This window comes from Geotrypetes seraphini, chromosome 13 (assembly GCF_902459505.1).
Source record: "Geotrypetes seraphini chromosome 13, aGeoSer1.1, whole genome shotgun sequence".
Taxonomy (NCBI): Eukaryota; Metazoa; Chordata; class Amphibia; order Gymnophiona; family Dermophiidae; genus Geotrypetes; species Geotrypetes seraphini.
The window spans coordinates 27,209,880-27,237,028 of NC_047096.1; positions in this window are offsets into that span (position 1 = coordinate 27,209,880).

Sequence of the window (27,149 nt, forward strand, 5' to 3'; positions counted from 1 at the left end):
TGTTTGTTTGTTTTTATTGATATGAGAAGGATGTAGACCAGGGCTGCCCAAGAGATCTACTGGCAGGCCAGGTTTTCAGGATATCCACAATGAATATGCATGAGAAAGATTTGCTTGCACTGCCTTCTTGTTATGCAAATCTCTCTCATGCATATTCATTGTGGATATCCTGAAAACCTGGCCTGCCAGTAGATCTCAAGGACCGGACTTGGGCAGCCCTGATGTAGACGAAGAAGGGAACTGTCACACGCAGAGCCATGGCAATTTCGAAGGTATGTACTGTTGCAAGTTGACAGTATTTTAAGACTTTCAGACCCTACTTATCTAATGAATATTCTGTCACTTCTTTCTCTAGTCCTCTGCCCGGCGTTAGAAGGACAACCTTTCAACACCATCATTCACTATACCAGTGTTGTACTTTCCTTTCAACCACTTCTCAGTGACAGTACAAACACAGCATCGACCACTCATGGGCCAGAGGGTAAATGCAGGTCACTTTGCAGCTTATCAGTGAGCTTTGAATTGGTTAGATCATATTGCCCCTACAGAACCTCATAGAAACATGATGGCAGGTAAAGGTCAAATGACCCATCCAATCGACCCAACCACAGCATCTGCTATCTCATAGAAACATGATTACTACATAGAAACATGATGGCAACTTCTTGCTGCTTTTTCTCTTCATTCTGAAGGGTAGGGAATATTGAATTTAATTCACACCTTTTTGGGTTGTAGCTCAAGTGAATTATATCCAGGCAGTGGTATATCGAGGGTAAGAGGTGCCTGGGGTGGGGGTGCCTCTTCCCCACCCTTTTCTCTGTTCCTCCATCTCCACACGCCCAATCCCCACCCCCTCCTGCCACACATAGAAACATAGAAACATGATGGCAAATAAATACCAAATGGCCCATCTAGTCTGCCCATCCGCAGTAACCATTACCTCTTCCTCTCTCTAAGAGATCCCACGTGACTATCCCAGGCTTTCTTGAAATCAGACACAGTCTCTGTCTCTGCCACTTCTACCGGGAGACTGTTCCACGCATCTGCCACCCTTTCTGTAAAAAAAAGTACTTCCTTAGATTACTCCTGAGCCTATTACCTCTTAACCTCATCCTATGCCGTCTCATTGTGGAGCTTCCTTTCAAATGAAAGAGACTCAACTCATGTGCATTTACGCCACATAGGTATTTAAATGTCTCTATCATATCTCCCCTCTCTCGCTTTTCCTCCAAAGTATAAAGATTGAGATCTTTAAGTCTGTCCCCATATGCCTTATGACGAAGACCACACACCATTTTAGCAGCCTTCCTCTGGACCGACTCCATCCTTTTTATATCTTTTTGAAGGTGCAGCCTCCAGAATTGTACACAATATTCTAAATGAGGTCTCGCCAGAATCTTATACAGAGGCATCAATACCTTCTTTTTCCTACTGGCCATACCCCTCCCTATACACCCTAGAATTTTTCTAGCTGTCGCCGTTACCTTTTCAACCTGTTTGGCCACCTTAAGGTCATCACATACAATCACACCCAAGTCCTGCTCTACTGTCTTTCACATAAGTTCTTCACTCCCTAACTGTACCATTCCCTCGGGGGTTTTGCAGGCCAAATGCATGGCCATGCATTTCTTAGCATTTAAGTTTAGCTGCCAAATTTCAAACCATTCTTCAAGCTTCGCCAGGTCTTTCTTCATGTTATTCACACCATCCTGGGTGTCTACTTTATTGCAGATTTTGGTATCATCCGCAAAAGGCAAATCTTACCCGACAGCCCTGCAGCAATATCGTTTATAAAAATGTTAAAAAGAACAGGCCCAAGAACAGAACATTGAGGCATACCACTGGTAACATCCCTTTCCTCAGAGCGACAAAATAGAGCAAGAAGCATCATTTTAGACGTTGTCAAATGTGACTAGGACGAGAGGTCATAGACTGAAATTGAGGGGCGACAGGCCCAGGACAAATGTCAGAAAGTTCTGTTTTACACAGCGAGTGGTGGACGCTTGGAATGCTCTCCCGGAGGAGGTAGTGACGGAAACCTCCATTATGGGATTCAAATGCAAGTTGGATGCACACCTCCTTGCAAATCACATTGAGGGATATGGGAAAATAAGATCTTCATCAGGGAACACCTAGATTGGCCTCCACGTGTGCAGGTCACTGGACTGGATGGACCAAAGGTCTGATTCGGTGAAGGCTCTCCTTTCTCGCCTTCCACTCAACCAGTTCTTGACTCAGCCCGTCACTTTCGGAACCATCTCGAGGGCACTCAGTTTATTTATTAGACGTCTGTATGGAACACTGTCAAAGACTTTGCTAAAATCTAAATGCACCACATCTAGTGCACTCCCTCTATCCGGTTCTCTGGTCACCCAGTCAAAGAAATTGATCAGATTTGTCTGACAAGACCTACTTCTAGTGAATCCATGTTGCCTCCGGTCCTATAATCCAAAGGATGCCAGAAAATTCACCATTCTCTGTTTTAAAAGTGTTTTCATTAATTTGCTTACCGCAGAAGTCAGATTTACCAGCCTGTAATTTCCTACTTCTTCCTTACTTCCATTTTTGTGGAGAGGGACCACATCCGCCCTTCTCCAGTCCTCTAGTATCACTCCTGACTCTAGAGACTTATTGAAAAGGAGCCACCAAAACTTCCCTAAGTTCCTTCAGCACCCTCAGATGTACACCATCTGGCCCCATCACTTTGTCTACTTTTATTTTAGCTAGCTCCTCACGAACACAACCCTCTGAAAATTGATAAGAGTCTACCACTCCTCAATCCCTATTCATGTTTGTTCTGTGTTCACAGCACTTCAGTCGTGAACACAGAACAGAAATATTTGTTAAGCAATTCAGCCTTTTCTACATATTTCTTCCCCTTCACCTTTGAGTCTCACAGTGCCACTTTTGCATTTCTTCCTATCACTAATATATCTAAAAAAAAAAAAGTCTTGTCGCCCTGTTTTACCGTTTCAGCTCTTTTTTCTTCCATTTGCATCTTTGCTTTCCTGACTACATGACCAGCCTTTCTTAACTATTCCAGATATTTTTGCCTGTCTTCCTATTTCTGTGTTCTTTTGTAGTTTGTGAAAGCTAATCTCTTATTCCTTACCATCTCAGCTACCACTTTTGAGAACCAAAGCAGCCACTTTCCCTCTTACGTTTACTTACTTGCCTTACAAATAGGTCTGTCGCTCTTACAATTACTTCTTTCAGTTTTGTCTACTGCATTTCCACTCCTTCCAGTCTTTACCATCCAGACAACAATTCCTTGATGTGATCCCCCCATCCGAGCAAAGTTAGTTTTTTAAAAGTCTAGAATCTCTGCTTCTGAATGTGCCCTCTCTATACCCATCTTAATATTAAACCGTACCATGCAGTGATCACTGGATGCCAGATGATCACCCGCTGTAACATCAGAAACAATTTCCCCGTTTGTAAGCACTAAGTCCAGTATGACACATGGGTTCCAATACCAACTGCTGGAACAGTTCTCCTTGTAGAGAATCCAGGCTCTCCGTACTTCTAGAAGGCCCCGCAATAGGGATACCCCAATCAACATCCGGCATGACTTCCCCTTTTTTAGATATATTCTGAATGGCTACTATTAAATCTCTGTCCACTTCTTCCGTCTGTGAAAGAGGCCTGTATATCACACCAATGTAAATGTATTCACCATGCCCTCTTTCCAAACTGAACCACTCCTCCCCCGCCATGCACGCGCCTTCAGTTCACCCGCACCGTACCTCTAGCTCTTCGCCGGCGTGAGCAGCGGCTCCAACCTCTTCCTCATGCCAGCCTTGGCACTCCCCTCTGATGTCACCTCTGGGTTCCGTGACTAAGAAGCGACATGGGAAGGAGAACTGACGTCGGCGCAGGCAGCACGTTTGAGATGGTTTGGGGGAAGGGAAGGGGAGCGTGCACGGCGGGGGGTGGGGGACACCACTGCCCCGGGTGCCTCCCACCTTTGGTACACCACTGTCCATAGCCATGCCCCTTTTTGGTTGCTTGTAAGAAGAGGTAGGCACGGCTCTTTGTAAACTCACACACAGGCATTTGCAGGCACAACTTGAAATTTGCGGCAATAATTGATCCCCCCGGGGTGTATTATGATCGTCAAGCTTGGTTTTCTCCGGAATTAAAAAAAAAATCTTGGCTTTATTTCTGCTTATCAAAAGAACTGCTTTATGGTAAAAAAAAATATGGGTATTCCTGGATGTAACTAAAGGGTCCTTTTATCAAGCCGCAGTAGCGGGGTTAGCGCTTCGGACATTTCATCACGCGCTAACCATCACGGCCAACTAAAAAACTAACGCCTGCTCAATGCAGGTGTTAGCGGCTAGCGCAGCAGGCGGTTTAACGCGCGGTATTACACGCGTTAAACTCCCTACCGCAGCTTGATAAAAGGATCCCTAAGGTTACCCAGGAAAAAAGGAAACAATTTTTGTCCTTGAGACAGGAGACCAAGGCCCTTGGGACGTCTTTTTTACTGGCGTATCCTTGTAAGTGCGTAGTAAAATTTGCTCAGGTTAAATATATTTTCTTTCAGCCGGAGCAGCTAAGATCATTTCTGGAGCTAAAGAAAATTGTTGTGGTTTAGCGAAAATTTAATATAAATGCAGAATATGTTATAGCCTTTCAGTGATTAGTTCTTTTTCCTTTGTGTTTAACTTCTTAATGATACCTGCCTTTACTCCCCTTTGATTTTTGTGGTCTAAGGAAGCAAGAATTTTATTTTTTATGTTCTTTTATAAAAAAATGTGCTTTAACATTTATTCCTGCTGTATTTCCTTATCAAGAATGTTAATTTCTTGTAATATATTGAAAATTTCAATAAATATATAATTTTTAAAAAAAAATCTTGGCAGGACGAGATTAATAAGTGATTGTTAATGGCTTCAGAGTCCAGTATAAAGTAGTGATGATTTGTCATCAACTTATGAATGGAAACATCCCAGAATTGCTTAAAAGCAATATGCTCAGTTATATACCAAAAAGATCTTTGTGTTCTGAGAATTTAGCGCTACTGAAGACGTCTTTGAACCCAAGACTTGTCGTGACCAGTAAAATGACCTTCTGCTGTGCAGGAGTGAAGTTATGGAACTTCTTGGTGGGTCAGATACGAAATTGCTGTGAAAAGGGGAGCTTTGGAAAATTATTAAAGACGCAGCTATTTGTTGATGCTTTTTTTTTAGGTACTTTTGACAAAGTTGATGAACTATCCATGATCTCTTTATCCACATTATGGTATCTCCTTGAAGATTGTTTTTATCTTTATTTTATTATATTTTTTTAAAACTATGCATTTGTTATTATTATGTGTTCATTTTAAATACTGTGTATGTAAATTTTGTAAACCACTTAGGGCTCCTTTTACAAAGGTGCGCTAAGACCTTAATGTGCGGAATAGCGCACACTAAATTGCCACATACGCTAGCCACTACCGCCTCCTTTTAAGCAGGCAGTAATTTTTCAGCTAGCACGCGCTAAAAACGCTAGCGTACCTTTGTAAAAGGAGCCCCTAGTTTTAAACGGTATATCAATTTTTAAAATAAATAAATAAATGTGCACAACTCCCGATCACGGGCAAATTTGGGCATCCAAGTAGAGGTGCCCTTACAGAATCTGGAGCTAACTATGACCAGGATACTGCATTCTAATGGACATTTTAAAGTGCGACCTGCAGAAAAATTGCTGGGCTCACCCCCTAATAAATTTGAACTTACCACACAGTAATTACGAAATGTAATGCTATTTAGTAAAAGACATCTTAATGTGCAAAATACATTTTTATGTCTCAATATTTTTATTAATGAATGCGTCAAATGTACAATAACAATCCCACAGCAATGGCCATCTTTATTTTTTTGTCGTATTATCTCCCCTCCTAGCATTACTACTTATCACACTAGTTATGGAGTATTCTCCTCCCCCCCCAACTCTGTGATAAGGAGAAGGTCTCAAATGCCTATAACAACCTATTACTTCCCATGGCTCACTGATGGGGGAAGGTGCAACTCACTGGTAGAGTTGCTGCCTCTGTCCCCAGTGCTGCTCCTTGTGACCCTGGGCAAGACACTTTATCCTCCAGTGCCCACCACTTTGAATATCAGCTTTGAAATGCCAAAGCCACAAAAAGGTGGTATACAAGTCCCTGTTCCCGTTCCCTTTCATCAAGCTCAGTATCCTGTTTCCATCAGAAGTCCAAAGAGTAGCAGCATTCCAGAGCTGCAATTGTGATGTCATAAAGCCTCATTCCAACAATGCCTAAGAGCCAAGCTCATCAGTGATGTCACAATGGCTTGATTGCCCTATACTCAGCGAACATAAGAATTGATGGACTGAAGGTAGAGCTTCTGCCTCTGCACCCAGAGGTTGTGAGATCAAATGCCAGTGCTGCTCCTTGTAACCCTGGGCAAGACACTTAATCCTCCAGTGCCCACTACTTTGAATGTCAGCTTTGACATGCCAAAGCCACAAAAAGGTGGTATACAAGTCCCCATTCCATTTCCCTCTATTACAGACACAGTAACATCCAAAAAACATAATTCAGTAATTGCCATACTTGGACAGACCAAAGCCCAGTTTCCTATTTCTAACAATGGCCAACCCAGGTCCCAAATACCTGGCAAGATTCCAAGGAATATGATGAATATGCATAGCCTAAAGTCTATATTTACCAGCAATTGCTATTACAGTATTAATTTACCAAAATACACCCAGAGACTGAAATCCTATGCAGCTAAAATTCTCTGCTGTACAGCCACATATTATTTATTTGATATTATGTTGCCAAAAAAAAAATAACATAATTAGTAACATGCCCACAGTCTCTTCCTGTGAATATGAAGACTGCAGAGACCATTCCTTTCATTACCTTCCAGTACAAAGGGATAATTTGCTACCATGTAAGATGAATGGGAAGCCTGATGCAGAGCTGTGCTGTCCAGGGCAAGCAGAGAATTAAAGATGTTAGCTTTGGAGCTTTTATGAAAGCCTTTCCTCATAGAAACTGAAATAGCCAAGGTTCTATTAAATTAACATGAACCATTTTTAATCTTTCCAGCACAGCCATTTAATAAAAATGCAAATCTCAGTTAATATTAATAATTAGTAGAATAATAAGGGTAGGCGATAAATTACCAGCAATAATTATAGTGGTCCGGTTGATGGCAACCAGTAAAGGGGCGTGAGACTGGCCCCGCCTTTCCCATATTTTAATATATGGAGTTTCAACATGGATATGATGCTATGTTAATGATAAAAATGCTGTATCAGTCCTGATACTCTATTCTTTAGCCTTAACCCTTTCAGGACCAAGGGACATATTTGTCCCATAACTTTAAAATCCTATAAATTTTGATTGGGATAGTCTACAGTTCTAAATTTGATATGTACGGATTCCATATGATACTGCCTTTATGTAAACAAACTGGTTCCGACATTCATTCATTAGCGTCTTTGCCAGATTGACGAGAAGATTCACTTGCCACACTGTCCATAAGCCAGAAGTGTGATTTTTTAAAAAAAAAATAATGATATTTCACAAAAAAAATCAATTTTTTGGCATCTGCAAGCCCTTTTTACCATAAAAATGTCGGCAAAACCACAAAAATTGGCCTACGATCCTTATGGTCCTGAAAGGGTTAAGAGGCTATTCTGGCAGTGAATCAGGGTTTCAACATAGTCTAGGATTCACAGTTTTATTGTTTGCTATAGTCACATATAGATAGATAGATAGTCATAAACAAGTACATTTATAGGGCCGGTTGCATCAAAGGAGAAGCTTCCGCCCACACACACGCGCGACCGCAGGCACAGGCGGGCCGTCTCTGCCGGCTTCAGTAAGTTTCTTTACTAACGCGCCGCGAAGGTAAGGGGGAGGGAGGGAGATTCTCGGGCCGCTGAAGGGCAGTGAGATGGCGAGAGGGAAGGGTGGATGCTGCGGGGACGGGGACGGGGCGGTGAAGGGGACGGTGGTCCGGTGACAGGGCAGTGACGGGGACAGATTTTATTCCCCGTGTCATTCTCTAGTTGTGGGTTCATATCCCACACTGCTCCTTGTGATCCTGGGCAAGTCACCTAATCCCCTATTGCCCCCAGCTACATTAGATAGAGTATGAACCCACCAGGACAGATAGGGAAAAATGATGGAGTACCTGAATGTAAACCACATTGGCTATAAGTGGTATATAAATAAATAATGGAAGTAAAACCCAGATGTCTCAATCCATTCTTTTTTTTTCTGGACCCATATGGGTAACCCTAAATGTACTTCTATAAAAGTTACTGTATAGAACCACGCTTAGCCCTGCCTAAGCGCTGCTATGCATTGAAAGGTGCCCCAGCATTTGGGCGCACCCTATATATGCGCCTACCAAGTTGTGCACCTAACTTTCATTTACGTCAATTAACAGGTAGGTATTAATTGCAAATTACAAGCACCAACTAAGCCTATTATTTAATCAAGTTATTGCGCATACATCAGCTAAGTGTGCTGATTTACCACTTTAGGCGCCATTTATAGAATTGGAGGGGTGGTGGCTCTTCTGAAAGCTTCGATCGTCTGGGTGAGTTCCAAAGATTGGGGTTGAGAACCACTGCACTAGTGAGAAGCACTGACAATACATTTGCATTTGTCGTCCAGGAGGTTTCGCATAAGATGGTGGCATGAGGGTGACTAGTAGACGTACTTATTACTGGTTTACCAACCTACTCAATTTCCCACCATCCTCTTCACGCTTGATTCCCAATCCTTTGGTCATGTCATTGCATTTGTCCTATTTCAGCAGCTATTACTGACCCGGCCAAAGAAGTTCATACCTTTGCCCCTGTTATGATAACATTATGGTCTATATAATACACATTCACATGGATCGTGTAGAAGGTGGAAAAAATTACAACATGAGTTAAGTCAGCCCTAGCCGCTTTAGCCTTTCCCCATAGGGAAATCATCCTATCCCTTTGATCGTTTTCATCGCCCTTCTCTGTACCTTTCCTTAACTCCACTATATCTTTTTTGAGATACGGTGACCAGAACTGCACACAGTGTTCGAGGTGCGGCCATAGAGTGATACTTTGACATTAGTCCCTACTTGTGTAGATCAATGCTCAACCCATATTCTACTCAAACTGTGCCCCTGAGCATGCCACTCTACCTGCTAGCTTGTACCACCCATTCCTTTGGCCATGGTCTACCGGTAATTTTTCTATGAGCTCATTTTGCATATACACAACATTCCACAGCAGATATGTTTATAAAATTGGCCTCAAAATCTTCCAGAAATGCGCATGTTCTCTGTTATGATATAAATCCCCACCCCCTAAATGTGGACTCATCCCCAGCTACCATTTATTCAATAAAACTTTTATGCTATTATTATTTAAAATATATACTAACAATGTCTGCTCAGTAAATCTGAATTTATTATTATTATATATTTTTTTTTTATTGTAAAGCACTCTGATACCCCTAAGGAAAAGCAGCATATCAAACAGTAAACGGAAAATTGGAAAAGTTAATATCATCATCATTTACTTAAACACGTAGGAACCAAATGCCATGATGTCACCAGCTATGCAACAGTTTGCCGGGTGATGATCTTCCACTAATTGATCTCTGTTTCAGGCAAGGCTCCTCGCTGCTTCTTTTAGCCAAATGAAGGATAATTTATTAAGCAAACAGTTATTGGCTGCTCCTGAATTTACACCAGGTGGTTGGATAATTAAGCGTCTTTTATGCATGCTACACTGTTTTGCTCAGTGTAATTGCAGTTTCCGTATAAATAATTCACGGAAGATTATTATTAGGGGAGAGAGGACATTAGGCATTGCCTCATAATTTCCTTAACTGGGCCGGGCTCTTCCATCACTGGCACTGATTTGCCTTTGAATCTGATACTGGACATTGTTTCCTGCTAGACCTGAGGGCTAGTGCAAATTTAAGGCATGCAATGTATTTGGTTCCTGCTTGGGAAAGGGGAAGAGGTGAGGTTTGGGTTCTACTGCCTTTCTAGTGGGAGGCTATATACAAGCTCAGGTTCGGGATGCATACAGAAACCACTAATGAAGTCATCCAGTGTGCTACATAATCATCATGAACAATATTGCCTTAACAGGTGTTGCTAGTTATACGGCTGAGTGACGTTTCGGTTTGTACACTGGAGAGCAGGTGGTACTGCAGTGCCGAAATGGGGTGCATTCACAGAAAACCCATCACAACCCTTTTTCCATTCTATATGGAACTCTACCAATGTTTAATTTGCACAAAACACTACAAATTGCCCTCCCCCCCCGCTCCCCCAGATGAAAACTTCACAAAAATATCCATTGTCTTGCATAGGCATTATTTTTCTTACACCCGGAGTTTCATGCTCGCTATCAGATATTTCCCCTGTATGGAGAGAGATGCCGCAATAATCTCCATTTCCATGGAGGCGCGCACACAGACCTTATCTCCCTGCAGCAGATGAGCTTGTTTGGGCTGGCCCAAGGAGAAGTGGTGTAATTCATTTCCAAAAGCTGGCTCATCCCCCTTCTTCCCGCTGGGGGCTGCCGCCTCTCTGCAGTGTGTACCTTGGTTGCCATGGCACCTTAGCTGCTTGCTGTGATAAGCAGAAAGATCCTTAGCCTGCTCCTCACTGGTCTGCCCAACATACTAATAGCATTGGCAACCTTATGGAAAGTGAATGCAAAGAATATGCTTGATTCTTCTCTCTTTTTTTTTTTTTTTCTTCTCGTGCTTCCTTGCTCCCTTTGCCTCTTATGTTGATTTCTCTCCTTTACGATCATCTCTTTGTTCTTTCTACAATCTCCTTCATTCATGTTCTTTTGAATTCCTTTTGTATGGCTCCTTTTCTAGTATTAAACTTATGCTATAAAAATCTCCTATCCTATTATTCTCTTCTGTCTTTGCACCTTACATCTAGGGCAGTATCTTTCAAACTGTGTGCCATGGCACAGTGGTGTGCCCCCAAAAGATGCCAGGTGTGCAATGAGAGATTCCAGAATTCTACTCTATTTTTTATTGCATTCTGCATAGAATTGCCAATATCTGTACTAGAGAATGACCACGGGGGGACAAATTTTTCCCCGTCCCCACGAGAACTCATTTTCCCCTCCCAGCAAGTTCTTTTCCTGTCCCTGCCCCATTCCTGCAAGCTCTGTCCTCGTCTGCACAAGCCCCAAACACTTTCAAATCAGGGAGGCTTGTGTGGTTAAGGCAGAGCTTACAGGAATGGGCCAGGGACAGCGACAAAACCCGTGGGGACGGGGACTAATTTGTCCCTGGGTCATTCTCTAATCGGCCCACTATAGAGAATCTGGGCCTTGGGCCTGGTCTTCATTGGCATAAACGTCTGCACCAAAATGTAAGTCAGGCTCTACACACAATTCTATAAACTGTGCGTAAACCTTGAGGTGGTTTATAGAATAGCGCTAAGCGCCAATTTTTTTGTTGCTGATTTTTAAGGCAAAATGTATAGGATTTACCCCTCTGCGCTAAATTGAACTCAAATTTTACATACATACTCATTCCTACAGTGGTTGGCATAAGTCCGCAGTAGAGAAAGCTTCATCTAAAGCCAGACAAATCATGGGTTGCATACAAAGGAGTTTCGTTAGCCGTAAGCCCGAAGTCATAATGCCATTGTATAGGTCCATGGTGAGACCCCATCTGGAATACTGTGTACAATTCTGGAGACCACATTACCGCAAAGATGTGCTGAGACTTGAATCGGTCCAGCGAATGGCCACACGGATGGTCATGGGGCTCAGGGATCTCCCGTACGAGGAACGGCTGAATAAATTGCAGCTCTACTCCCTAGAGGAACGCAGGGAGAGGGGGGACATGATCGAGACATTCAAGTACCTCACGCGCCGTATCGAGGTGGGGGAGGATATCTTCTTCTTCAAGGAACCCACGTCAACACGAGGGCATCCGTGGAAAATCAGGGGAGGGACATTGCATGGCGACACCAGGAAATACTTCTTCACCGAGAGGGTGGTGGATCGATGGAATGGTCTTCCGATGCAGGTGATTGAGGCCAGCAGTGTGCCTGACTTTAAAGCTAAATGGGATCGAAAGGTGGGATCTCTTCGCAAAGGGAGGTAGGGGAGGGTCATTGGTGTGGGCAGACTTGATGGGCCTTGGCCCTTATCTGCCGTCACTTTCTATGTTTCTACTTTCTACACCATTCTTTAGAATTTGCTGTAAAATGAATGTCATATTGTACAGAACCTGACAGTTTCTTCAGATTTTTCCTTTATTGTTTTAGAGTGAAAATGCTCTCACGTGGATTTCATATACCACAGAGACTGCCTGGTTATAACAGGTCTGCTTTAATTTCAGAGGAGACTAATGTACGATGCAAATGCGTGGTTACATCTCAAGCACACCCCAGATTCTACTGTACAAAGTATGAAAGAAGGAACTCTATAATAGGAAACAAAACAAATCATAGGTGCTATAATAAAAAATAATGAAGAGCCAATTTATTCAGAAAACAGCCTGCAGTAATATGCTTAATTATAATTGTAGTATTAGCACTGCTGCTTCAAGTAATTCACAGTGAGGTAGGAGAGGATCTGTAAACTGTAAATTAAACAAGAGCCAGCCCTGATTTAAATTACTAGATGTACCACATAAAAACACAATATCTCTGATCCCAGTGATTTAGGCAGTCATTTTAGAGGCCCTATTTGCATTCAGAAACATAGGCTTTCTGAATTTTAGTGCAATCCCTAATCCTATCTTGACTAGACTGCTGTAAGGTAACACTAGTTCTTTGCTCTAAATCAGGGGTGTCCAATCTGCGGCCTGAGGGTCGCATGCGGCCCCATGAAGTAGTTTGTGCGGCCCTGGTCGAGGGCGATGCAGTGTTATCCTCTGCTGCCCCCGGGTGTTTACCGTCTTGCTGGCTCCCTCCTCTGTCTTGCTGCAGCATTTGCGCGGCCCCAGAAACATTTTTTTTCGGCCAATGCGGCCCAGGGAAGCCAAAAGGTTGGACACCCCTACTCTAAATTGTTGTTGTCATGTCTAAAACTAGCTCAAAATGCAGCAGTAAGACTTATATTAAGAATAAGAAATAAATTACATTACATTATATACTGACAATGGAAATCAGAACGCCTACAGCCCTACAATATGAAACTACATTGGCTGCCCATAACCACAAGGATCAAATTTAAATTAGGCATCGCTACCTTTAAAATCCTGATAGGCAATGCCCCCAACTACCTAACAGAGTTAGTCATTAGAGAATGACACGGTGACAAAATTCATCACTGTTCCCGTTCCTGTGAATAACCCTGGGAAATAATCCCTTGTCATTTTCTAGTGTCTATTTCAACCTCAGTCCTTCTACACCAGCATTCTTCAAAGCAAAGCTTGCGGGTCAGTGGTTGTGGCCATTCATACTCTGATTCTTATGTGAGCCAAGGATAATGAAGCCATTGTGACATCACTGATGTGACTGGCTCTTAGGCACTGGTGGAATGAGGCATTATGACATCACAATATCTGCTCTGGATACCAGAGACTGTCATTCTGTAGTGTCTGTTTCAACCTCAGTCCTTCTACACCAGCATTCTTCAAAGCAAAGCTTGCGGGTCAGTGGTTGTGGCCATTCATACTCTGATTCTTCCCTCTCTCCTTAAAGAATGACATGAAGATGGTTTCCCACGGTTATCCGCGGGGACGAGAACGGTGATGAATTTTGTCATCTATTAGTCATCCTACTCCAGGGCGCCTCCAACAGATATTCACCAGAAATCTTTTCCACTGAAAATCTCCAGCATGCAACAATATAAAGTCTGTTTGGGGAAGGAGCCGTACACATCAACCTCAGGTAGAAATGAGTTTGTTGTGGGGTTGTTTGCCTTGTTTCTTCTGTGCAATATAAAGTCTACCAGGGAAATTACCTTACCCAGCCAATATCAATTAGCAAAATGCTGGAACCGACTACCACTTACACTACAATCTTGTGACCACTGTCTCAAGATCAGAAAACTTTTTAAAGCATTTCTGTACCAAAACAAGGAGCCAACCCTGAAGTAACTGAAACGGTAATTGAAAAGCCAATTTCTAAACTGTCCAATGCAACTCCTGGGATAAACGATGAGCCAACAATGACCTACTTGAACTTGTAGTTAAGTATTTGTAACTATGACCTAACTGTATTAATAGTTGTACTGATTTACCTATAAAAGCAACCGTATTGAATGTCTATGTTTATAGGGAGCGGAATGCTTTTTTGTTGGGGGGGAGCCAAAAGCTCCATCCTAGACTCCGCCCAGACCTGCCCAAGCTCCACCCCAGACCTCGCCCCCATAATAATGATGCTAATTGTAAATGCCATTTCTTCCATTAATTTTTCATATACCCACAATATAATCTTATTAACAATGCATAATGGTAACCACAAAAATTAAACTACACAAAGAATACTCTTTTTCCCCTCAACTCACCATCCCTGCACCCCCTTCCTCTCTCCTCCACCCCCATGTGCAACGTCTCTCTCTCTCTCTCTCATTCCCTCCCTTGCTGTAAAGGGAGTGGGGAAAGAGAAAGAGAGAGGGATCCAGGGTGCATCTATCCCACCCCCTCTACTGTCACACCACATTCTCCCTCTCTTATCCCCTGACTATGTGCAGCATCTTTCACCCCTGCCCAATATTTCTCCTTCTATCACCCCTATCCAGCATCATGCCACATCTCATCCTCCATTCCCTCCACCACCATGTCCAACATTCCTCCCTCTTGCATCCCTTTCCATCTGTTTCACTGTTCTCTCTCCATCACCACATCCAACATTTCTCCCTCTCATCTCTCTCTACCTCACTCCTGTCCTACCATGTCCAAAAATTCTCTCCCTCCCTATGCCCAACAATTCTCCTCTTTCTTCCTTTCCCCATGTACACCAGCTCTCTCTACCTCTCACTCACACCCATACTCAACAACTCTCCATTTGTATTCCCTCCCCCACCTCAGCATCTGCTTCCCTCCCTCCATCCTTCTATCCTATGTCTCAGGTTCATGCCCCTTTTCTCCCTTCTGTGTCCCAAGTCTGGGCCCCTCCCTCCTTCCTTCCAGCCTTTGTCCCAAGTTTATGCCTCCTCTCTCCCTTCTGTGTCCCAACATGTTCCCTCTCTCCATTCTGTGTCCTAAATTCATGCCCCTCCCTCCTTCTTTCCTTTGTCCCAAGTTCATACTCCCTTCCTTCTGTCTCTCTGCCATGTCCCAATGCACCACTCTCCCTCCCTCCTTCCTGTGACCCGATGCGCCTCTCTCCCTTCCTCTCTTCTGTGTCCCAAGTTCATGCCCCCTCCCAAGGGTGTATACCTGTGTTCTGGCTGGCTCTAAAACATCCAAGTAGGCCGCCTCTTCCTTCTTTCCAGCTGCACTTCTTTCTTCACAAAGCCACAGGCAGCAGCAGCAGAGTATGGCCAGAGGTCCAGGTGTACTGGCTGCATGGCCTGCTATCAAAACCTGTGTGGCCACATAGCTTAGAGGGAACATTGCTTTATTCCTTTTCACTTTTTATCTAATCAACTTTCTCTTTCTCTCATCCCCTAGCTTTCACATTTCTCATCCTCCTATTCCCTTTTATCTGCTTCCCATTACCACATTTATACTCATTATTCTGCTCACTCATCTCCTTGACAACTCTCTCACATGGATCCACCATTTCTAGCATCTCCCCTGCTTGTCACTTACTCCACCCTTGTAACCCAGCATTTCCTTTCTTTCTTTCTTTCTTTCTCCAAGTCCAACATTTCTTCTTTCTGCCCTTCCACTCCCTCCTCCCAAGTCTGACATTTCTTCCCCCTCCCAGCTCCCAGCTGCCAATCCATATCCCCCACATTTCCCTCCTCTGCTCTCCCTGAGTTGTCCATCTCTCCCTCCCCTTTCTTCCCCCTCCCATGAATCTCCTTCTCTTTCCCCATCTTGCCCTCTCCACCAAATCTATCTATCTCTCTCCTCATTTTCCCCCTCCACATTCATTTCTCCCTTCCCCATGCCATCTGTCTCTCTCCCTGACCCCCCTCTGCTTTCCCCCATGCCCATCTCTCCCTCTCTTACTCCCTCTGTCCTCCTCCAAATCCATCTCTCATTGTTCCCCTTCTGCCTCCTCTACCACCTCTCCCTGTCCTCCATCTACCCTCTCTGCAGCTCCAAGTCCATCTCTCCCAGTCCCTCACAAATCTGATATCTTTTCCTCCCTCCATTACTCCAATCCTCAGATCTCCCCCTAATAAAACTTTTTGAAATGAAAAAGAAAAAGCTTAGTGCCACCTAAGAGGCATTGGGTGTTGCTAGGCATCTTAACTTTAGGCATACTGTATGCCAGAGTTTTCTTTGTCTACAAGCTCACACCTAATTCAAAAAGATGCACCTAGCTCAAAAACACACACACGATCCACTAGGTGCCTACTTTATATAGAATCACATTTTTCAAGTTAAGTGCCTAACTTGCAATTAAGTCCAATTAATGGCAATTATGAGGTATTAAGTCCCAATGATTGGCACTGATTAAGCCTATTAACTAATTAAGTTAGGTGCCTACATCATCTAGGTGCACCAATGTAGATATCTAATTTTAGGTGGACCACGCCAAAGACCTTAGTTTGTTTTGCTACCATTCATTAAGGTTTTAGACACAAATTTTCCAATCTTAGATTGTTTAACCTGGTTTTATTGTTTGTTGTATTAATTATTGTTTACTGTAACAACGCTTACCCGCCTGGTTTGTACTCTCTCCCCGACATTTTGAATCGCCGCCGCAAAGCGGCGGCCCGCTGGACACGCCTCCCTCCCAGCTGGTACATGCTATTAAATTCCCTCCCTCTTGCGGTGCACGCCGACCACGCCAAAGACCTTAGTTTGTTTTGCTACCATTCATTAAGGTTTTAGACACAAATTTTCCAATCTTAGATTGTTTAACCTGGTTTTATTGTTTGTTGTATTAATTATTGTTTACTGTAACAACGCTTACCCGCCTGGTTTGTACGTAAGTCAACAATCTTATTTTGTCTTTTAGTCAACATTTTTATCTGTAAGTTTATATTTTATTTTATTTGTAAGATTACCTTTTATCTGCAAGTTTTTATTTCATTTTATCTGTAAACTTACTTTTTATTTTCAATGGTTCTATTTTATGTATGTTTAGTCACTATTGGTTTTTAACATAGCTATCTTTTTAATTAATCCGATGTTTCAAGTTCTATTGTTTTTTTGTTTTTTTATCACTCATATTCAAGTTGGTTCTCTTTATTAATCTTTTGTTTTGTATTTTATTCCCTTAGTCTCTCCCCGACATTTTGAATCGCCGCAGCGAAGCGGCGGCCCGCTGGACACGCCTCCCTCCCAGCTGGTACATGCTATTAAATTCCCTCCCTCTTGCGGCGCACGCCGCAAAGGCGCGAGCCTTCGGCGCGCGCCAAAGGAGCGCGAACAGGGAGCAGGTCCTGCTCCTTGTTGCGCTCCTTTGTGCGCAACTTTGTGTCCAACTCAAAGATTTATTTAATTTGTTCTCTTATCTTTATTTAGTACTTCCTTTTTTTTTCATCTTAATTTTAACATCCACTTTCAGTAAAATTCAACATTATTCTTACATTCACCTTATTATAATCTGGTCTCTGACCAATCATTTATCCATGGACCCTTTTTCATCCCAAATTCCTGTTCACTGGGGTCATAGACCTCCCCCAGTTGACTCCTTATCTACTTCTAATCCCAATAACTTAATTAAACTTACCCCTGTTAATTCTTTTCAAATGTCTAATACTTTTTTACCTAAAGGCACTATTTCAGCAACATTAAAGTCATTAAAAATAGGTTTAATCAATGTTAGATCACTACGTTCCAAACATCACATTATCAAAGACCTCCTAACCAACCAATCAATCGATCTTCTTTGTATTGTAGAAACCTGGCTTAAAGAGGGGGATGAAGCTTATCTTACATATGCTGCTCCCCCTAACTACAACTTTTGTTTTAATCATCGTACAGGTAGAAAAGGAGGTGGCCTTGCAATCATTTACAAATCCAATTTATCCCCAGTAGTTGAAATCACTCAAGTTTTAGGTACCATTGAATATATTCAAATAAAACTTATTTCAAATCCAAACATTAAATTACTTTTATTATACAACCCACCACCAAACAATCAATCTACATTCACTCAATTACTATCTATTGTCTCAAACTTTGTCATAACTTCTCCGTTTACTATACTTCTTGGAGATTTCAATCTCCATTTCGATGACAAATCTAATCCCTATACCTCTGAATTTCTGGTTCATACTAATGATCTTAACCTTATACCTTTAAAAATTGGCCCAACACATACTAAAGGACATACACTAGATATGATTTTTGCCTCAGGAGAAATACTTGACAATTTTTCAGATCCCGAAATTTCTACAGTCCCATGGTCTGATCATAGTCTTATTCAAACAACAATAGTTATTCATCCTCCTCAAGATCCTTTTAGGTCTCCAAAAGTAATTAAAGTAAGAGACCTCCAAAACATAGATAACTCGCTCATTGTTGCACCATTATTGGATTTGGATAACTTCAAATCTTTATCCATAAATGACCAACTACTCACTTGGAATAACACTTGTCAATCACTTTTAGACAAAATAGCTCCTGTAACTACCCAAATAATCTCTCCTAAAAAACAAAAAAACCCTTGGTTTAACTCCTCTCTTGCCTTATTAAAACAACAGTTACGATCGGCTGAACGTAATTGGCGCGCTAAACCGACATTAAACAATTTAGAAATCTATAAAAAACACTCTCAATATTATCGCCAAACGATCAATAATACTAAAAAAAAATATTATAGTAAAAAAATTTCAATGATTAAGAATTCTTCATCACTTTTCAAAATGTTAAAACAAATAACTACTTTTAAACATAAACCTGAACTTCCTAAAGAGGACTCCCCTTCAGCCAACTGTTTAGCAAACTTCTTTTGCACAAAAATAACATCTATCAAAGCTAGTATAACTAACAATTCTTCTATTATTTCTGATGATGATCAAATTAATTACACATCATTACAAGCCACTTGTTCCAATTTTATCCTTCCCACATTAACTGAACTAAAACATTCTTTCAATCAATAAAACTTAAAGGTTCCAATAAAGAATCATTTCCTCCTTTTCTTCTTAAGCGCTACTTTCCAATTTTTGGCCCAGTTATTCTTCAAATTATTCACAAAAGTTTGTCCACTTCATCAATTCCAACAGACTGGAAACATTCGGTACTTTTACCAATTATCAAGGATTCCAAAATAAGCCCCCTTGATTGCTCTAACTATCGACCTATAGCGAGCCTTCCATTTCTATCCAAAATCACTGAAAAAGTAGTATTTCAACAGTTGTCAGACTTTGTGGATAAAACTCAAGTTCTTCATCCTAACCAAGCTGGATTTCGTAAAAATCATTCAACAGAGCACTCCTTATTAGGTCTTGTCACATCTATTCATTACTTTCTGGACCAACACAAATCTGTCGTTCTTATTTCTTTAGACTTAGCGGCAGCCTTTGACACGATTGATCATCATTTATTGCTCCGTCGTCTTTCTTCTATCGGTATTAAAGACCAAGTATTAGACTGGTTTCGCTCATATTTTACAGATAGATTTTCTACAGTTCATTTTAACAATTCTACTTCAAAACCATATCAAACAAATGGAGTACCACAAGGGTCCATATTGTCACCATTACTGTTCAACATTTATTTGGCCCCTCTTTTAACCCTCTGTCAATCTATAGGTTTCACAGTGTATGCTTATGCTGATGATTTTCAACTTTTGCATCCTATAGATTCCTCAAGTTCCCAGGATATATTCGATATTAACCGTAAGTTGGCCAAAGTACATGAATGGTTGAATGTTAATCAACTTTCTTTAAGCATCAATAAATCCACATCTATGCTTTTCTCAGGGAAAGAAGGCGTACAACTCATTAATCCAATTATAATTGATAACAAACCCCTAAATCTCACTACCAATACTAAAATATTGGGTGTCATTATAGATAATAATCTTACTTTTCGATTACACATCAGTGCGTTGGTAAAAAATTGTTTCTTTAGATTAAGAATGATTCGTTCGTTGGTTCCAATTCTCGATTCACTTTCTATCAATACGTTAATTCACTCACTAGTAATTTCAAAATTAGACTACTGCAATTCCTTATTAAAGGGGGCTTATCTCAAGGATATAAGGCGCCTCCAAATCATACAAAACACCGCTATAAAGGTTATTTCAGGTTCTAATAAATTCGATCATGTCACGCCTCTGCTTCAAAACGCTCATTGGTTGCCTATTTCATACAGAATAAGTTATAAAATAGCTCTTTTAGTTTTTAAAACAATTAAAAATAATACCCCTGCATTTATAGATAGGCTCCTAATTCCTTATTGTTCGTCAAGAGTTCTTAGATCTTCCTCTCAAGCTACCCTTTATGTTCCCTCATTAAAAATCATTGGTACTCGCCGTGACCTGATCTTTTCAGTTACTGCCCCATCTATTTGGAACTCACTCCCCCTATATTTACGGCTTGAACAAGATTTGAAAAAATTCAAGAATAGCTTAAAATGTCTTCTTTTCAAAGAAGCTTTTAACTAAAAGTTTAATTTTATGATTAATTCCGAATTTCTTCTTTCTTCATCAAATTCAGATTATTTTCTCCTTCTCTTTTTAGTTCTTCTAGTTCCCTATGTACTAACCAAACCTGATTCCTTTTTTTTTTTTTTTTTTTACAAATTGTATTTTTTTTTCTTTTTCCCTCCTTTCCCATTGTCTCGTGTGGTTTGTTTACCCCAGTTTGTTTTTAATTTAAAAAAGTTAATTTTAATTCTAATGTATTTGTGATTTTAGAAATTTAATTTTATTTCTTTGTAAAACGCTTTGTATTTTGAAAAGCGTTTAATCAAATAATATAATAAACTTGAAACTTGAAACTATATAGAATTTGCCAGTCAGAGCCCCAAATATGGTGTCTAAAAAATGAGCTCCGCCTAGTGTGACGCTAGTACAATCCTATAAAAGTTGTGTGCAACTTATAGAATCACACTTCGTGCTGTCCAAGCACTACTATTCATCACAAGTTTTAGGTCTACCCATTTATGCCAGGTTTTTCATGGCCTAAATGCCTGCACCTAAGTTGTACACATATCTTTGCATAAGTCAAAACTTTGCACATAAGAACATAAGAATAGCCTTACTAGGTCAACCAATGGTCTATCTAGCCCAGTAGCCCATCTTCATGGTGGCCAATCCAGGTCACTAGTACCTGGCCAAAACCCACATAGTAGCAGCATTCCATGACACTGATCCAGGGCAAGCAGTGGCTTCCCCCATGTCGGTCTGCATGGTGTGGTTTAATATTAAGATAGGTGTAGAGAGGACTCACTCAAAAGTAAAGGTTCTAGACTTTAAAAAAACTAACTTTGTTCAGATGGGGGATTAAGTCAAGGAATTGCCTGAATGGGAACCTCTGGAAGAAGTAGGAAAGCAGTGGGCAAAACTGAAGGGCAACAAACCATTTTTAGTTCCATGAAGCATTTGGAGAAACTTCAACATATTCAGATTTAGTGCACATATATTAGTGGAAATGGGCCTTTTTAAATGGGGTCTCTGTGATTCAGAATTGATACAAGGATCTCTTTAATTAAGAGTTGTAGATGTAAATGAGGGAGTGTGTGCTTTCTATTTAGAGCTGTCCTGTTACATATGGAGTTCCTTTCTTTTAATGTATTTATATTGGAAACTGCTTGAACCTGCCATAAGAACATGCGGTATAACCAGTTTTAATAAAATATAAAACATTAAACGCATAACTTAAAAAGAATGCCTATGATTCACTCCCTAACTGTGCCCACAATAACAGGTCTAAATATATGCACAATGGATAATCAAAATCTTTGTGGAAACAAAAGTTTTTGTGGATCAAAATTTCATAACTCCGCATATGTCATTCTTCTACACAAGGAGAATTGATAAACTGTGGAAGCCATGGAAGCAATGAAGGGAACCGTGAAGTTATAGAGTCAATTTGTTGAGCTATTTTCAGGTTTCTTGAACAACTTTGAGGACCACATGAAGAACCTTGTGTATATCTGGAATGTAATAGCAGCTTTTCCACTCCTGCAGATAAGTTTTACTTTATTCTACTTTATTGAGTTTTGTTATTGTGAGGAATGGTTTAACTTTTTAATGTGCAATTAAATAATGGACAATAATTTGAGGCAGTGATGACATCTCCACAACAGTTGTTAATACTCCTTGAGTAGGAGAGTGACTTATGCAGAGTTATAAAATTTTGGAACCTCAAAATATATCTGTAATTAGGGTAATGGTCTAAATGATTATTTTTATTAATGAATTTGATTACATAAAGGTTTTTGAGGATATAAGATACTTCAGCTATATTCAGAATGAAGTGAGTTCAAAGCATAATAACAGTATAAAGTATGTTAAGAGAACATGACAAAACATATCATTTAAAGAGTTCATATTATAGACTAGCTGATGCCCCGGCATTGCACGGGTATTTAATTATAGCAATAACACTGTAAATGGATTCAAATAAAGATACTTTATAGTGGTGAATGAAATTATTTTTTTACAGCTTTATAAAAAGTACAATATTCAAATTATAATGTGAAATATTTGACAAAATGAATACAATACAACTAACACAAAACTTGATTAGAAACAATATTTTTAGTTTTACCTCCAGAAGCAAGAACATATAAATTCTTGGGTGAAGAGACCCCCAGAACATATCACCCCAGGTAGTGAGGGATCTGCATACCAAGTTTCGTTCAAATCGGTCAAGCCGTTTTTGATGTACTGTGAGAATGGCAGCTGTTTACATTTTTTGCATTGACATGAATGGGTAAAATCTGATTTTTTGTTTGTAGCTCCGCCTACGTGTGCAGGTGGGCCACGAGACCCCCAGAACATATCACCCCAGGTAGTTGGAATTACTGTGAGAATGGCAGCTTTTTACATTTTTTCCATTGACATGAATGGGTGAAATCTGATTTTCTGTATGTAGCTCCGCCCACGTGTGCAGGTGGGCTGCGAGACCCCCAGAACATATCACCCCAGGTAGTGAGGGATCTGCATACCAAGGTTCGTTCAAATCGGTCAAGCCGTTTTTGAATTACTGTGAGAATGGCAGCTTTTTACATTTTTTCCATTGACATGAATGGGTGAAATCTGATGTTCTGTTTGTAGCTCCGCCCACGTGTGCAGGTGGGCCGCGAGACCCCCAGAACATATCACCCCAGGTAGTGAGGGATCTGCATACCAAGGTTCGTTCAAATCGGTCAAGCCGTTTTTGAATTACTGTGAGAATGGCAGCTTTTTACATTTTTTCCATTGACATGAATGGGTGAAATCTGATGTTCTGTTTGTAGCTCCGCCCACGTGTGCAGGTGGGCCGCGAGACCCCCAGAACATATCACCCCAGGTAGTGAGGGATCTGCATACCAAGGTTCGTTCAAATCGGTCAAGCCGTTTTTGAATTACTGTGAGAATGGCAGCTTTTTACATTTTTTCCATTGACATGAATGGGTGAAATCTGATGTTCTGTTTGTAGCTCCGCCCACGTGTGCAGGTGGGCCGCGAGACCCCCAGAACATATCACCCCAGGTAGTGAGGGATCTGCATACCAAGGTTCGTTCAAATCGGTCAAGCCGTTTTTGAATTACTGTGAGAATGGCAGCTTTTTACATTTTTTTCCATTGACATGAATGGGTGAAATCTGATGTTCTGTTTGTAGCTCCGCCCACGTGTGCAGGTGGGCTGCGAGACCCCCAGAACATATCACCCCAGGTAGTGAGGGATCGGCATACCAAGTTTCGTTCAAAGCGGTCAAGCCGTTTTTGAATTACTGTGAGAATGGCAGTTTTTTACATTTTTTCCATTGACATGAATGGGTGAAATCTGATGTTCTGTTTGTAGCTCCACCCACGTGTGCAGGTGGGCCGCGAGACCCCCAGAACATATCACCCCAGGTAGTGAGGGATCGGCATACCAAGTTTCGTTCAAAGCGGTCAAGCCGTTTTTGAATTACTGTGAGAATGGCAGTTTTTTACATTTTTTCCATTGACATGAATGGGTGAAATCTGATGTTCTGTTTGTAGCTCCACCCACGTGTGCAGGTGGGCCGCGAGACCCCCAGAACATATCACCCCAGGTAGTGAGGGATCTGCATACCAAGTTTCGTTCAAATCGGTCAAGCCGTTTTTGCGTGATCGCAGCACATACACACACACACACATACATACATACACACATACATACCTCCGATTTTATATATATAGATTCATGGATTTTAGTAGATGAAAAATTAACTGAAGAATATAAAGAAACTTGCCTTATATACAATTTAGATAGGCTTCTCAAAGCAGAAAGGAAAGGCCTCCAGGCCAACCTAAGAGCCTCAACAGATACAAATGCACAAAACATGCTGAAGCATGAAAGTAAAGGTCCAGAATGTTTCTATCATTAAGCTTGGAGAAGCATTTTGATGAGCAGAAATAATGAGTGAGAATCCATTATACACACAGAAAAGGAAGCAACAGAATTAGATCAACTTGCAAGGCAAAACAAATGGTAAATGTGCTTGTTGCAGGTTTCCAGGTCTCGCTGCAGAAACTGTGTCCGATGCCAGCTGTGGAAACCCTGTGAAAACAAATGGTAAATGCACAAACATAGTAGAAACACAAAGAGACTGATATTTAGTGCTATTTAGATGGCCAAGAATGGCTACTGGCTGTCTAAACAGTGCATATGTTTATGATGTGATTCCTTACATCATCATAGTGGTTTACATAATACTAAAGAAAAAAAGAAAAGAACTCCATAATCAATAAGAGAGTAAAAATACAAATAAAATAATAAATTACAAAATAAATTCTAATTAAAATAGAAAATAGAAAAAGATTATAAAACTTATAATACAATTATAAAAGCAGCAACTGCAAATCTCTCCTCCACCATTTGTACCAATATGATACTAAAGATCCCCTGATTGAAAAAAGAAAGAGTATGCCAATCTGAAAAGATAAGTTTTTAACAGACTTCTAAATTTAATATATGAGAGTTCACTATGTAATTCTAATAACAATGAATTCCATTGATAAGGTGCAGAAGCAAAAAAGACAGAGTTACATGTAGAGATTAATCTCACTAAGTGGACTGAAAGTAAGGATAACTGATGACCATTAGTGGAATGTAAATTTCTAGCTGGCCTATATGGGATCAAAAGTTTAGCTAAATATTCTGGTTGCCCTGTCCAAAATGCTTTGAATGTTAGAGTCAAAGCTTTATATTTTAATCTTGAATTTATTAGAAGCCAATGAAAACCTTTCCGAAGTGAAGTGACTTAGTCATATCTACGGGCATTTGTTAATACCCTAATGGCAGCATTTTTGGATAATCTGCAATTTTTTAAGAGCTATTTTTGGAAGATCAGTGTAAATAATATTGCAGTAATCCAACTTTGAGATAACCAAAGTGTGTATCAAAGACTCACAACAAGTTTTGTATATGTAAGGACGTATCAATTAAATTTGATGTAAAGATGCAAAGTAAGACCTAACCATAGAAGTTAATTGGAATTTGAATGATATAGAAACATCTAATTGTACACCCAAATATCTCATATTTTCCAAAAGTCTAATTAGTTGATCGTGATGTGTAGGTACTATAGTAGGTGAGCTAGAAGTACCTATAATCCAGATCCCAGTAGTTTTTTGAGGATTCATGACAAGCTTATTGTCTATAGTCCACTTATCAATCATATCAAGACAGGACTGTAAGGGTACTAAATTAAGGTTATTCAATCATGTGGAACCACTAATAAGATATCATCTGTGTAGAAACAGCTCTTAATTTGGAATTCTTGAATCTTAGCTGCCAAGAGACTTAGAAAAAAGTTAAATAATAATGGGGAAAGTACCGACCCCTGAGGTACACTAGAATGAGAAATTGAAGATGAAAATGATACTCTAAATCAGTGGTTACCAAACCTGTCCTGGAGGACCCCCAGGCCAGTCGGGTTTTCAAGATAGCCCTAATGAATATGCATGGAGCAGATCTGCATTCCTGGCATCTCCATTATATGCAAATCTCTGTCATGCATATTCATTAGGGCTATCTTGAAAACCCGACTGGCCTGGGGGTCCTCCAGGACAGGTTTGGGAACAACTGCTCTAAATCAAGGGTAGGCAATTCTGGTCCTCAAGAGCCACAGGCAGGTCAGGTTTTCAGGATATCCATAATAAATATGTATGAGATAAATTTGCATCTCAAGAAGAAAGTGCATGCAAATTCATCTCATACATATTCATTGTGGATATCCTGAAAGCCTGACCTGCCTGTGGCTCTCGAGACTGTGTGAGACTGCTGGCAATCTCCTATGGCCTGAAAAAGTGTTACTCCAGGAAACATATGTTGATCAAACTTGGACACATTTATGGTCGAGGAAAGGTGACCTGAAACCTAAGGATGAGAGATTGATATTTGCAGCCCAGGATGGTGGATTATGGACAAGAAAGTCCACAGCAAATATAGGAAAAAAAAACCTGGTAAAACAGACATCTCATATGTAGATTCTGCAAGAAAGAAGTGGATCGTTCCTCTTATAGATAGCTAGCTGTGCTGACTGGAAGAAAATTTCTACTGTACACAGAAAGGCACAATAAAATAGCACATCTCATCCATTGGAAAGTTTGTAAACATTACAATATTGCTGTGTAGAAAAATCACAGGGAACACAACCCTAAGAGAATAATGGAGAATGAAGAGGTTTTGATCAGCTGAGACATTCCAATTCCAACTGATAAAAAGCTGGATGTAAGGAAACCAGACATAGTGGTAAAGAATAAAAATACCAGAATGGCATTGATTATAGAGGTGACAGTTCCAAGCATTTATTCTGGGAATTGGGTGGAGAGATATAGTCAAAGACCAAGAAAATGTAACATAAAGATACAGCTAGAGCTACCATTGTATTGGGTACCACAGGCCTGATTCAATGACATTTTCAATCTGTAAAAGGTGATCTATACAATTTACATCTTATGAACTCCATAAGGAAACCTATAGCAATATTTA